Genomic DNA, 14,975 nt, shown 5'->3' on the forward strand with positions numbered 1-14,975 from the left:
GAAGCTAATTCAGATTGAGGGCAATGGTCAGCCATCTTCCTGACCATATGATGTTGCTTTATACCAAGGCTGCTTATTATGATTGATCCTAGGGTATTCTGTATGCAGAGCACATGCTTTTCTGAGCCCCGACGCCTTACCTACTCTGAATTAGCTTTGTTCCTCCACAGAGCTGTTGTTTTGTAGCCAAATCTCATTGTCTGCATGTTGCTAGGTAGAAGGAGGCTGATTTTGAAAATTTAAAAAGCCCACAGTACTGAAGCAGCAGCCAAATTGGGACTGCAAGTGGCAGTGACCCAGTGTGGAAGTAATAAGTTTGGGTGGTCTTTCGAGAAGCATTTTGAATGCCACAAAAGCTACTTTAATCTTTGCATCAAGAAGAAAAAAGCACGTCAATGTACATTTGCAAAAACCCTTGATTTATTCTAAGTTAGGAGCTCTGGCTTCTCCCTCCAAATCCTGAGGATTGTAGTTTGATGAGGGAGCTGAGAACTCTTTGTTAGAGATTCATAGACCACTTCACCAAACTACAGTCCCCAGAGTTCCCTGGGGAGAGGGGATCATTGATAAATCAGTGTAATTCTTTATCTACTTTTTTACTTGGAAAGTCCATGCTGACCTATTTTCCACTGGCATTGTGCCTACATGAACACTCTCCTTTTATATGTAGCTACATTTGGCATCCAATATTGCAATAATTTTGATAACAGTGTGGATTGAACTTTGCTTTGTGTTAAAATCCAAATTAACCAAGCATGATCTTTTAAAAATGTATTTATTGCTTAAGAAAGAAGAAGGGGGAATCAAGAAAGCAGGGGAGAAAGAACCAATGCAGTTCAAAATGTTCACACATATATATGCAGTGTTCTTTCCCCATTATTGCAATGCACAGACATAACTAGAATTCAGATAGAGAGCTGTAATTGGGATTTTCATGGTACTGAGGTCCTTTCAAGGCTGTATTTTCTCTCTGTCTCCTTTCTCTCTGACACCACCCAAATGCTGCAGTGTGAACTGTTTGCCAAGAATCTGACACACACCTACCCTCTCATTTAAAGAGGCCTGTCATTTTTGTTCTTATAAATAAAATCCAGCTCAAAAACAATTTGGATCCTAGATCAGCCAATATATGCTACAGCATGCCATTCTGGTTTATGCTTTTCATTCTCGTATGTTTTTCTTTCCCTTGTAGCAAATGCCGTCCTTTGGGAACCCTCTTGGAGACTGGACCAGTCCCAGCTTTTTTTCCTTTGTCTGCCAGTTATTTGTAGCTCTAAACCATTTTGCTCTATGATCGCTACCATATACATTATATACCGGTAATCTCTCCATCTCCCCTACTTCCCCAGCGGTCACGTGTCTCCAGTCAATGCAGTCCGAGCAGCAAAACAGAGAGAGGAGGCATTTGCAATTATTCCTTGTGATATTTTTAGACGTGAACCTTGCAGCACTGACTTAAGTGTTTTGGTATGTTTTTAGCCAAGCCCAGATTACAGACTGTTGTTCTGAAACTCTCTTTCTTCAAAAATCATCACCACAATTCTGTGTCTGATTTTCATTTGGAGTAGTTTTGACAGCCCTAGTTGACCCCTTCAGCTCTTTCCCTTATTACTAACAGCTCTTTGCCTAAATGAACACATGGAAAGAAAGAAAGAAAGAAAGAAAGAAAGAAAGAAAGAAAGAAAGAAAGAAAGAAAGAAAGAAAGAAAGAAAGAAAGAAAGAAAGAAAGAAAGAAAGAAAGAAAGAAAATACCTATAGAAATGAAAGATTTACAACCTGATTCAGGTAAGCTATGCATTTTCATTTAAGAGGGAGAGAATTCATTTCAATAAAAGAGATCAGTCCATCATTTGGAGCCAGCCAGTTTTTCTTCTGGTGAATCCATTGACCATCAAAAATAGGCATGGGACCTGCATGTACAAAAGCCATCTAAAAGCTTAGTGTTGTACTGAGGAGAGGAATTAGGTGAGATTGAGTGGAAATGCTGTCTGGGTCACACCCGAAGTGTGAAAAGAAATGTGTTGAAATGAATGAAGACATTGTTCTAAGCAGAGGAGCCTCGATACACAAACACCAGTCATCACACTGGAACATTTCCTTAGGTAGGGACACTAAAGCATAATTCACAAAGAGCTTGGATGAAAGAGGACTATGGCTATAGCTGGGCCTGTTTTTGCATCTCCCAGAAGAGCATCGTGGTTTGGCTTTTCAGTTCAAGGAACTGCTGTGGCCAAAAGCTGCAAATGCGCACATGTGGTTCTCTTTTGTGCTCACATTCTACACCTTTGGATTGTTGCCTAGAAGCCCCTCCTCCAAAATTTTCTGTCTGCAAAATGTCTACATCTAAACTACAGAGAACTCTTCCTTCCTCAGTTTCAGCCTAAATCTCTGAAGAGGCAAAAAGTTCAGTTGAAATGAATAAGTGATTCTGGCTAATGGAAAAAGATTCACAAAGTATCCAGGCATGATGTCTCCCATAGTCACTCCCTACTGTTATTTCCCCACAGTTACATTCCTGACTAGATCCACAAGTGGAATGTGTCATGAACATTCAAATCACATACTATCACACTCCCTAGGATGAGCATTAGCAGCAGTTAGGGCTGGTGGGTTTTTCTACTGAGGATAAGGTTATTTTGCTCACACAACACAGTTCAAATCATGTTGGACTAATCCACTGGCACAGAGTGATCACATAAGTTGGTCCTGTCCTAGAACAGTTTCTGCTGCATTTGGGACACTTAGTTTTTTAGGAGGAGGAGGTGCTGTATATACCTACTGACTTGACTTCCACCAGTGAGAGAAACCTAGACATTCAGGGCAGGCTTTGTATGTACAAAGTGGGAATGAGCATAGAGATGGAAATATTAGAGTAAAATACATCCCTTGATTTTCAATTTAACTTGGAACATGCATCAATCTCTGCCTAAACTGTGTCCTGGGCTGCACGTTATGATGGTTTGGGATGATCACCAAGGGAGACCACCAAGGAATACTATCACTTGCCTTGAAAGGCCCCTTTTGGAGCTGCCCCCACAGAGAGAGACGGACAGACAGACACACAGACACTCAGAGAGAGACAGAGACAGAGACAGAGAGTACTGATGCTATATAGTCTGCATGTTTGTGCTGCATGTTTGTATTTGCTGTAGGAGGGTATATACAGTTCGGATATATAAAAACAGTGTTCCCATGGGGTTCTTCATCCATGTGTCAAGCCTGTCATCAAAAGAGATTAGTAAAAGAGTCCATCAGAATTGTTGGCCCTTGCTCACTTCCTTATAAGCCTTTAAAAAGATGAAATACTCAGGATATGATGAAATTGATGGATGCAATATCAAAATGGTTACTGGAGGAAATCAGTTATTTCAATGATCTGGTTAAAAGGGAAAAATATAGAAATAACATCAAATGTTATTCTCTTTTCTCTTTGTTAAAATATTGCCTTTCAAAAATAAAGTGCCTCCAGAACACACTTGCCAGTTAATGGGCATGGCCAGTTAGGAAGTTCCATAAGCCTCCCTTCTGAAATGTCTGAGTGGCCAACGTAACTGCATTCTGCTGAGAACGGTGAATGATGAACACTAATACATCTGTACTTTTGGCTTTGAGTTGTATATGGCAGACTAGGAATTGGGGCTGATGCAAATTCATTATTATAAAAGAAAATTAAGAAAATAATCTACTTGAAATGAACTGCTTCAGTCTTATTCTTCTAGGCTGCAAACCAAGTTTTAATTGCACACAATTAAGAGAAATCTGAATACTACGAATTCACTTAGCTGCCATAATGGTTCCTAGTACTGGCTGTGCCATCCATTGTGCTGCAAGAAGTTCCTTCAGCAAACTGCTGAAGGCATCTACATCTCTGAAGCATGCATTCTGATCTGCAGTGGATCTAGATAGGTAGATCTGCAAACTAGAAGCCAACTTTACAGATTTATCTAGCAAAAAGAACAAAAGGCAGTTTTTAAAAGGCACCAGAAAAATCAAAAGTCAATGGCATTTGAAAACACTAAGGCCACAATGCAATACAATAGTAAAGGTAAAGGTAAAGGTATCCCCTGTGCAAGCACCGAGTCATGTCTGACCCTTGGGGTGACGCCCTCTAGCGTTTTCATGGCAGACTCAATACGGGGTGGTTTGCCAGTGCCTTCCCCAGTCATTACCGTTTACCCCCCAGCAAGCTGGGTACTCATTTTACCGACCTCGGAAGGATGGAAGGCCGAGTCAACCTTGAGCTGGCTGCTGGGATTGAACTCCCAGCCTCATGGGCAAAGCTTTCAGACGGCTGCCTTACCACTCTGCACCACAAGAGGCTCTCAATACAATAGTATACATACATAAAACCATTGAGTTTAATTCCCAATCGGCCTTTATTCTGCATTGGACTGTGGCCAAACTGTGCAACATTTACTTCTTCCTTTCAATTAAGACAGCAAAATGTCACTAAGCCTCTTATGATACTTTTTCCATTCATCCAAATCTGTAGCTATCAGCCCTTCATACTCCACATTTGCCGAAAATCTTTAGTAGATCACAATGCAGATTATACAGGATAGTTCTCTAGGTCAGGGGTAGTCAACCTGTGGTCCTCCAGATGTTCGTGGACTACAATTCCCATGAATCCCTGCCAGCGTTTGCTGGCAGGGGGTCATGGGAATTGTAGTCCATGAACATCTGGAGGACCACAGGTTGCTTACCCTTGCTCTAGGTGACAGATACCTTTGTTTATTTGTTTATTTAACACTATTGGCTTAACTGGAACCTGTAACCAGCATGCAAAAAAAAAAAAAGCACCCTATCTACACAGCAGTGTGACTAACTGGAAAATATCAGTCACCTTTTAGGCCTAAAGCCATCAGGAAATGAGTGCACTGTACATGTACCTCCAGCCACACAGAAGCTGCTCTTCTGTTAGTCACTCCCACCCAGCTGGGGCTGAGTGTAAATGACAAAAGCATGTCAGGAAATCGAGGCTTTTTCTATGGGAAAGACTCATCAATCAGCCTGAAAACAGTTTTGAATCACTTATAGTGCAATCTTATGCAAAGTTAATCTAGTTGAAGCCCATTGATTTCCATTACCCATGATCCAGTCCTAGAGATCCCACATGGCTAAAGGGCACCATGAAGAGTGGTGAAAGAAGGACCTCAACAGGCTGTGGCTGTGGGCATCAAAAGCAGGGGCACAGAGAACGGGCCCTCATCAGATCAGATCCATCTCCAGACTGAAAAGAACAAGCGCCAAGCACTGGGCCTACAAGATGCAGAAAATAGATACTATTTGCATATATTTAATGGAGCCCGCTTCAAGGCCATTTCTCTGTTCTGATCGCTATTATCGTAGGGAGCAACTTGTTTCACTAAAACAAAACAGGTAATAGAAAAAATTGTGATAGTTGTCTGAATGATACTGTTAGACATACGCCCTTGCGTTAAAGGATTTCATCCAAAACACTACAGCTCTGATCTTTTCCACATTTAGAATGTGACATGTGGAAAAGATAAGAATTTAAGGTTTTATAGTTTAAAATTGTGTTCACTGTGGATAATGTGGGACATGTATCTACACCCAGAGCCACTGTTTTGAAGAGTCAAACAGATGGGATATAAGATTCTGGGACTACTAGGCAAACTGAATTTTTAAAAATTAAACTAATAGGTCTCTAGGTCCGAAGAAGAAGAAGAGTTGGTTTATATGTGCTCCTTTTCTCTAACAGAAGGAGTCTCAAAGCAGCTTACAATCGCCTTCCCTTTCCTCTTTCCACAACAACCCTGTGAGGTAGGTGAAGCTGAGAAAGCCCTGATATTGCTGCTCAGTCAGAACAGCTTTATCAGTGCTGTGTAGAGCCCAAGGTCACACAGCTGGCTGCATGTGGAGAAGCGGGGAATCGGTGCTCCTAACCACTACAGCAAGCTGGCTATCAAATAGCATATACTCAAGAGTTCTTAACTCAAATGTGAATTTTGATCTGCTAACCAGTATATGGACCTTCTAACCAAATTAAGCCTCCATATTAAAGAACTAGAAAAATTACATCAAGGAGACAGAAAATTACAGGCCAGTTAGCCTCGTGCCTAAACCAGGTAAATGCTGGGGAAGCCCATTGCAACCAGGAATGCAATGGGTGCTAGGACCCAGGGCAGGTGCAGATCTCTCTCTCTCTCTCTCTCTCTCTCTCTGGCAGCAGGAGCCATAGGAGGTAATCAGGGCTCCTTCATATCAGGGAAGCAAGGATCATTTGCAGTTTGGGGCTTGTTTGCAGTTTGCCTCTTTCTGTCTCTCTCTCTCCCTGGCATCAGGACCCACAGCAGGTAATCAGGAGTCGTTTGCTGTTTGGCAGGGCACTCTGTGTCTCTGTGTGTCTGTCTCAGGCACCTGAGAGCAAAGTGGCTAGCGTCCAGGGAAGGAGGGCGGGAGCTGGAGGCCACACCCTGATTAGCCCTATTCCATCTCGGACAGCCAGGACACTCTCCACCCCCAGAGCTGTTTCAAAAATATTAAGAGGAACAATGGATAAGGATACACACACACACATATATGTATTTCCACTTAATTCAGGGCTCCTAAAACAAAGATTACAATGAAGAAATTTCAGACATTTACAAGTAAAATACAAATAGATTTAAAAGAATGAAATAAAATATATAAACACGGAAACACATAAAGCACACATAAAGACGGAGAGGGGCTAAGGGAACATCAAACCAAACTAAAACTCTTTACCTGATGGCAGAAGACAACAACAGAGGGAGATGGATGAAGTTCTAAATTGCCGCCACTATGACCAAAAGTGCCTCTTGTGGCACAGAATGCTGTCTGAAGCTGTCTGCCCATGAGGTTGGGAGTTCAATCCCAGCAGCCCGCTCAAGGTTGACTCAGCCTTCCATCCTTCCGAAGTTGGTAAAATGAGTACCCAGCTTGCTGGGGGGTAAACGGTAATGACTGGGGAAGGCACTGGCAAACCACCCGTATTGAGTCTGCCATGAAAATGCTAGAGGGCGTCACCCCAAGAGTCAGACATGACCCGGTGCTTGCACAGGGGATACCTTTAGCTTTACCTTATGACCAAAAAGGCCGTGACCTTTCTTGGATTGCCACCCATCTAGCCTCAGATGATGTGGCCACCTAAAGCAGGACATCTGAAGATTACTGGAGCAATCAGATTTTTTATGCACTGGGAACTTCACTGTCCCAGCTCCCATGCAGGAGCAATAATCGGGGGCAGATGAGGAGCACCGGGCCAAATGCTCCCCCATGTGGGTTCAGGAAGAGATTGGGCTACCTGCCATGACTAAAACTCCAGGCTGCAGCCCAGCATGAAACCTCCAGTGCATAAACGGTCTCAGACGGGTTCATAAGAGTTTATATTCTTACATATCAGCCCTAATAACTTATCTTTGACCAATCATAAGACTGAACACTGATATGAGTAAAAAAGTAAGATCAACCGCAAAAAGGAATGACAAGATTGCTTTAGGCAACGTATTATTTTCAGTCTTCATCTATCTTCTATCTATCATAAATAAAGGCAAGTACTCACCTACCTTAACATAATAATTTTCCTTAATGTTAAGTAGCATTTACTGCACTTAAAATACAAAGGCATTTAGTCTTGCATGTAAGAGCACAAGTAAACTAAGTTGTAAAGAAAGAAACAATAGATATACAGACACACAGACACACACTAAGCACAAGTTTAAATGGTTCATACAATCAGATCAAAGCCTTCAAAGTCTCTCCAGGATCAAGCCCTAGAGACCTGTGATACACATAGGATTTCACAATGGGGATGTCCAGGGCTGTCATCAGATTTGAGGAGCTAAATCAGTGAATGCCATACGAGAATGCAACCGTTGTCTGCAATTTGTTCATTTCCCACATCAAAACCATGTCATAGTGAGTCAGTTCCCCACAGTCAAAGGGAAGTGATGTGAAAGTGGATAATGCTGGCATGATGCACTGAGCCACCACATTAGATTTGTTGAAAGAAAGGAAGGGGAAAAAACAGAGGAAGGGAAAGTGATAGCCAGCTGACACTGCTGGAAAGAGTCATTCCTTCCAGGGACTGTACATCTGGAATCTGCAGCTGCCAAGCTCACAGTGACTGGCTGGTTCTAATCCTGGAGCCATCAGCAGTGAAGCAAGAGCTGCCATACAGCACAGCCAATGACATTTAAAAGATACGAGCGAGGCTGTTTACTGCTGCGTTATGAATGCTGCAATCTGGCATGAAACTGGGCACATGTGGGAGTGCACCTGTGAGCTTGTGTGTATATCTCAAGTGCCATTTTTACTAGAAAAGACTAAAGCTGTATGCATGGGCCTAATTTTGCAGAAAGCTGTATTCCTGTTTCACAGACACTGAAATGAAGGAAGCTGCTTTATTTTGAGACTCCTTCGGGTATAAAAAGCAGGGTATAGAAAACCATCTCTTCTTCTATACTGATTCAGAAGTCGGTTCATCTAGCCCACTATTGTCAACTTCAACTAGCAGTAGCTCTCCAAAACTTCATGAGGACCAAGATATATGCTGTGTGGTAGATCCATGACTGGAGCGCCTAATGTTAAAAAGTATTCCTGATGGCTGCTTAGTTTGGATTTGGACAGAATGCTGGGGGAGGTATAAATTTCTTTAGAGTATTTCTGTGCTGCTGCTTCAGAGTCCTGCTTGAGGCGACATACAATTAAAAAAAAACACAGTAGGGAAAAAAAACAAGCCATTAACAAGTCGCTAACATCCCCACTCTTACCATTTCTCTGAGAGATACTGTCCCTTTCATATAATTATATTAATTAACCCACCTGCCATAATTAACAGCATTCAGCAACCATCAGAAATGTTCATATCTGATCATTGTCTCATGTCTGTTCTCTATGTGGTCAGATTGGCAGTTAGAGAATAATTCTTGTCATCTAACCCAAATACCAGCCATGTGTTCCCAATGAACAAGATCATACTGGGAGTGGTGAGAGAAGAGACCACCTGTTTTCCCAATCCATCCCTGTTTTTTACAGCCTGCGAGGATGTAGGCATTGCAAAGCAAATTTCTACTGTTTTTAACAGTCTAAGTAGAAATTTGCTTTGCAATACCTACAGCTACCTAAATGCTTGGACATTAACTTGGTTGCACTGATCACCTTGGAATGGCGTACAACCTGATGAGCAGTCTAAAGGAGTGGGAACCTATTTCCATTATGGGATTGATTTTTGCAATCATTCCTGCTTTAAAAAAAGAAGCTATGTAGTACTCTCAGTCTTAGATGCAAATAGACATCTGGAATATATTTCTTTGTGAACATAATCATGAAAGTATCCCATAAATATATTATACCTGTGCAGTTCTTCCCTACAGACCTGAAGATAGAAGGAGTGACTCCATCCAGAGAATTCACATACTGATGTAAAAATTATCGGTATATATAACCCAGGGCAAGGATCCTAGTATAGGAATCACTAGCAGGAATTTTCCTGCTTCTGGAAAAATAATATCTGATTTAGCCTAGCCAGAAATGCAGTTGTGAGCTTGAAGTTGATGCAGAAAGTAGGAGAGGCACAGTGTCGTGATTTAAAAACCAGGAAAACAACAGGAGACAAAAATGATATAAGCAGAGATTATTTCACTGCTGGGACTTGGTGTATAACTGCCAAGCCAAGGTCCAAATAAAACATGAAGTGTAAACAAGATGTCATATACTCAGATGTGTGGGTAAATTGTAGCGTTATTTATGGGGATTGCACAGTCTTAGAGCAACATAAGAGCTGAAATATTTTTGCATAACTGTGAGACCTACTTGGATAAGAAGGGTGGGATAGAAATATAATAAATAAATAAATAAATAAATAATTAGAAAACTGTAATTTGGCAATCCTCCCTCTTTGTATTGTACCTAAATGCATATTCTCTCTCTTTCTTTCTGTCCTCTATTCACATGCTAGTATGTTCAAATTAGAATCCCAATTAACAACTATTGGGGGAGGGGGGAACCTAGCAGATTTCAGGGATTTTCTCTTTGAGATCATATCCCAGACCTAAGCAATTGGGTCTCAGCAAAGGATTCTATACCAAAAAAGCCCTTGGAATGTTTGCATCTGCCTTTCACATGCTTTTCTTTTGAAACAACAGTCCTCCGCCTCCTTTAAATATGTGGAGCTGACAGCTGGTTTTGATCAATGCAGTACTTTCACACTACATACATGGGGAGCTACTTTCCCCTGCAAAACAAGAGAAGGCGCACAGTGCATTCTACCCTCATAAGTCCCTTCCTTCTTCAGAATGTATTGGTATGGCATATCCAACATTATCAAGCTGGCTTCTTCAAGTTTAACAACCTAGTCTTCCCTTCCAGTTCACAATGCCATCTGAATATGAGTTGCAAGGAATCATCCCATTAAGTAAACATTGCAGACTGAGACGGGAAATACTTCTTGCCACCATACTTGGAATTTTCTATTAGCCTATTGAAACTATTTTCTGCCTTGAGAGATAAGCAAGCCACTTCCACTGCAATATATAGATATTTATTTCTGTCTCCATTGCCTTAGGAAGAAAACAGAGGTGGTTCTACAGAGTTTTCTTGGTGATCACCCTTCCAAGTATCAACCCAACTTAGCTTTCAAGATCTGATGAGGTTGGGCTATACCATGCCACGTTTGCTCCTTCACCCTGTATAATTCTGTATGTTTATAGTTTAGATAGAAGATACAAAGTCATAGTAAGGCTGCCAAATTATAACATGAAGGTTTCTGTCTACATTTTAGAATCCATTGCTGGATCAAGAGACAGCAATCTCCCCCAGCTATTTTAGAAAGCAGAAAACCATATATTAATAAATGTACATTAAAAGGGTTTCACTATTTATACAAGTAAATCTCACGCAATGCTTTGAGCAATTTGGATTGAAAGATCTGTCTTTTAAAAGGCCGTGCACTTTTGAGTGCTAATTAGTAACTAGTCAAAAGAAATTGCTCCTCTGTCGGAAGGGTTCACTAAAGTCAGCGTTTTCAAAGGATGTCTCTGGAATTTCTAAGGCTTCAACAAGTGTGACTGGGGGCGTGATGCTTGGCCCAATTAGTGACGGTTTCTTCCTTCAGGCAAAACTGTTAGGGGTGTGTGTGTGTGTGTGTGTGTGTGTGAGAGAGAGAGAGAGAGAGAGAGAGACATTTATTTTAAGTGATCATACCCCATATTTTCTTAATTCAGGCCTTGATTGGTGGAAAAAACCATCATAATCTATGCTTCAAAGCAGAGGAAAGTGAGGTACCTATCTGTAAGTACTTCCTTCAGGCAATTTGTGCATCCATAGTAACTTTTCATTGCTTTATGTCAAACACTGTTCTGCTGCTCAAACTTTTAAAAGAGATGAGATGGAAATGACCACAGAATCTAAGACATTCAGAAGATTCCTCACACATTGCTTGTACATGAATGTGTACAACTGACTATTTAGAAGGTGCTTTCCTAGGTCAACCTAATTTCCCCTGCTCATCCGGTGAGGCAATTCCGTTTCCCTTGTTTCCTAGGTGTAGGTACTGGATATGCTCAGCAAGCAGTTGTGTCCTCTTCTATGGGGGTGTTTCTAGAACTGAGGGTGCATAACATCAAGGTCCAGTCAAAAGAATGATAAAGCTAGAACTAAACCTAGCTGAAAGTGCATAGCTGTCAATGGATCGCCTACCATTTCTTCATCTTCTCTCACCAGAAAGGCAAGGTCCAACTCATTTCACCCATATCCCCATTCTAATTTATTGGCTGTAGGTTGAGGAAAGGGTGAGAGAATGAGAGAGGCTATGCTGCCTGCAGAAACTCCAGCCACTAAAAGTGACAGAGCATCTCTGCATGCTTTTGTAAAGGACAGATCAGTGAAGAACTCCACCCTCCAAAGTTTACTGTCTGATAATAGAGATCTTAGAGAGAAGGTCCCAACAGAGACAGACTTATGGGTGAATATATGGCCTCAGTGTACAATGAAGAAGCGTTATGTCAGACAGTATCTAACATCACAAAACAGCAGTGATCAGCAGTTCCACTCATTTCTTGCCATTCTTTGGTACTATGCTCCTCTACTGGGTAACCTAGTTTAATCACACCCTCTTCATTTTTAAATACTGAATGTGTGTTGAAATTGCAACAGACAAGCAAAGTACAAGCTAATAGATCCTCCCCTTTGTAATCCAAAAGCTGTCCCAGTGTGCCAATCATAAGGCTTAGGCTCTACAAACATTTCATAGCCAATCTATTATTTCCACTGGGTTTCCCCACACACACACCTGCTTTTGCAGTGTTTAAAGTTAATGAGCTTTTTCAATTTAAGCATCGGATAGTTAGCCTTTGGGTAACACTGAGAGAAGCTAGGGTGTATCCCGTTATGTTTGGTGAATTCTTAAGAGGCTTGGCATCTACTCCATTCAGAAGAAGCATATTTTAAGTTGCAGGCACGTACTGGACGTCATTCCAGAATGAATGCAAATCACCCTTGTGAAAACAATATTACCGGCAGGTCTAAGAGTTCGAGGAATGACTACACTAACAAACACCTTTGAGAGTATGACTAGCTCCAGCTATTTAAACTGGCAGGAAAACCAAGACTGCCATTCAGTCTAATCTGAAGGAAAGAAAAAGGTAACTGGGCAAACTAAAAGGGCACCACCTAAACTGGACAAATCGTGTTTGAGAAGAACATTGAAAGAAAAGTACTGCTTGTTTTGGTGATTCCAAAGACACAGAAATATTTTTAAAATGGCCATTTTCATAAGGCACATGAGTGCTCATCAAGTCGTGGCTGCCCCACAAACTACTTGCATGATTCAAAGTATTGTCACTTGGGGTTTCTGGGATCTCATTTCCCTTTTTATAGGAAAGGAACACAAGTGTTTCACTTCCCCGCAATGATAATCTTTGGTGGGCTGTATTAATTGTCAGGTCATGAATGCGACATCCCAAACTAAACCTGGACTTCAACTTGATCAGTTTGGGGGCAGTGCACTACCTGAACAGTTTGCTTTGGTCAAAACAGTTTTGCACAGTGCTGAGGTAAGTTATTGAGTCAATGGGCTGGAGAAAAAGAAGGATGCTTGAAGAGAGGTGGGTTTTTAAAAGACTCTAGAATGGCTGTGAGTGTTTTAAAAGATGCATCCCATATGTATGGTTAAATAGAAATGTTTGTGATTCTCATTACAGATTCCAAAGAACAGTGTTTTGCATTGTGCTGGTCAATGCTCCTCCTTCTGGAATTTAACAACTGCAAAATACTCAGAGCATTCTTACTAGCAGAGCAGTAAAACTGCACACGCAGCTCAACAATTAATTGTGTGGTTAATCACTTTGCTACACATTTCAAGGTCTCTGAGAAAGTATACAATATGCAGAACAAAATGTTCCCATTTCCATTTAAGAACATGACTTCCCTTTAAAAAAAAGGCAAATTACAATCCCGTAGATGAAACATCATCTATGTTTTTCATAGGAAGTAATTCACTATTTTCTCAAGAACAGCTCCTGAGTCAATGTGGCAGTTTTCTATGAAATTTGCCTTTGATTTGAAGAAAAGTGTTTTTTTTTTGGGGGGGGGGATTATTGAAGCCACAAAAACATTGACTGAATTTTTTTCCACACAGCTCAAACCAACACTTAGACCTAATCTTCACCTTAACATCACCCCTTTACCAAAGCCCCTCGTGTAATCTGCGTTTGTAATGTTTGAAAATTTGATTTTCAACCATTTACTGTACTAATTTGTAAAGGTATGTTTCTGCTGATAAACCATGGTTACTGAAAATGGTTATTCGTGGTGATGAATATAAACAAAAAGTAGCTCAAATATTGACCACATCATAACCTACAATATTTCATAAACAAAAAATATAGCAATTCTTGTAAGCAGTCTGGAAGTCCTCTGACATGACCTGGTGGACAGAGACATGGCCAAAGTCATCCAGACAAAGATGATGCAATAAACAGAAACTAAAATTGCAAGCAAGCAGAGGACTCCAACAATAATAGCCAGTAGCCAAGCAATAGCCAATTAGCTATGCAACAGTAGCCACCACATTCATAAGAAGTGAAATGCAGGTGCATATATATACATATATGTGCTACATTGCATGTATACCATTCAGAATACTTTGGATGCAATGTACACTAAGGCAGGGGTAGTCAACCCGTGGTCCTCCAGATGTCCATGGACTACGATTCCCTTGAGATGTCCATGGACCACAGTTCCCATGACTACAATTCTCATGGTTATTGTAGTCCATGAACATCTGGAGGACCACAGGTTGACTACCCCTGCACTAAGGCTAAGAGCAATCAATAAATTGATGGCATAGAATTCTTAAACAGAAAAATAATAAAAATAGCTCTATACATTCAAAGGTCCAAGCATGGGGGAGATGGGAGACGAGGACCAGGAATCAGAAAGGCATAAGTTGGGCCACATAACAAAGACCACATTTAGATCATTTCTCAAATTACTGTTTATGTTCGAAACAAATCCACTTCTGGTTTTCTTTTCTCTTCTGGTAATTCCAGCACCACAATTTAAATCTGTTTTTGTTTCTTTCTAAACAGACAGACTACAAACTTCAACAGCAAAATAAATGAAGGCACTTCTTTGATTGTTTATCTTTATACAAGTCATCAATAAAATAAGACTTAGAGAGCTGAAGATAACATTGCTCCTATTTATTTCCAACTCCCCAAACTTCTGTTGCAGCTTGGTCAGAATTTTCTCCAATCTCAGATGTTAGAAGGATCAGAAAGAAGAACCAGCTTTCTACCTAGCATTTAAGGTAAAACAAATGCAAAAGTCCGTTCTAGCTAAACTAAGACATCCAGATAGTATGCTTCAGCAATTAATAAAATAGTTGTAATTGGCTCGGTAGTATAGAGCAGAGGAAGGCAGAATTGTATGCAGGAGTACAAATTTTTCCTGTTGGGCCAAAAACTTGAAATCCCCATTTGAAGGGGAA

The 14,975-nt window shown here is 40.9% G+C and overlaps 2 long non-coding RNA genes across 5 annotated transcripts in view; one reads left to right on the forward strand and one right to left on the reverse strand.

The window, feature by feature from the left end:
- LOC143841161 (uncharacterized) overlaps window positions 1-14,975 on the reverse strand; it is a 50,998-nt gene that overhangs the window by 4,470 nt on the left and 31,553 nt on the right. The gene's annotated exons all lie outside the window — the stretch shown is intronic.
- LOC143841162 (uncharacterized) overlaps window positions 125-14,975 on the forward strand; it is a 49,700-nt gene continuing 34,849 nt past the window's right edge. Inside the window, exons 1-3 of one of the 2 annotated variants that reach the window (XR_013232595.1) lie at window positions 125-1,786; window positions 11,209-11,275; window positions 14,575-14,795. This is a non-coding gene — a long non-coding RNA (uncharacterized LOC143841162). The remainder of the gene's footprint in view (window positions 1,787-11,208; window positions 11,276-14,574; window positions 14,796-14,975) is intronic. The other variant, XR_013232596.1, reaches the window with a different exon arrangement.

The sequence above is a fragment of the Paroedura picta genome, chromosome 7 (genome assembly GCF_049243985.1).
Source record: "Paroedura picta isolate Pp20150507F chromosome 7, Ppicta_v3.0, whole genome shotgun sequence".
NCBI classification, from domain to species: Eukaryota; Metazoa; Chordata; class Lepidosauria; order Squamata; family Gekkonidae; genus Paroedura; species Paroedura picta.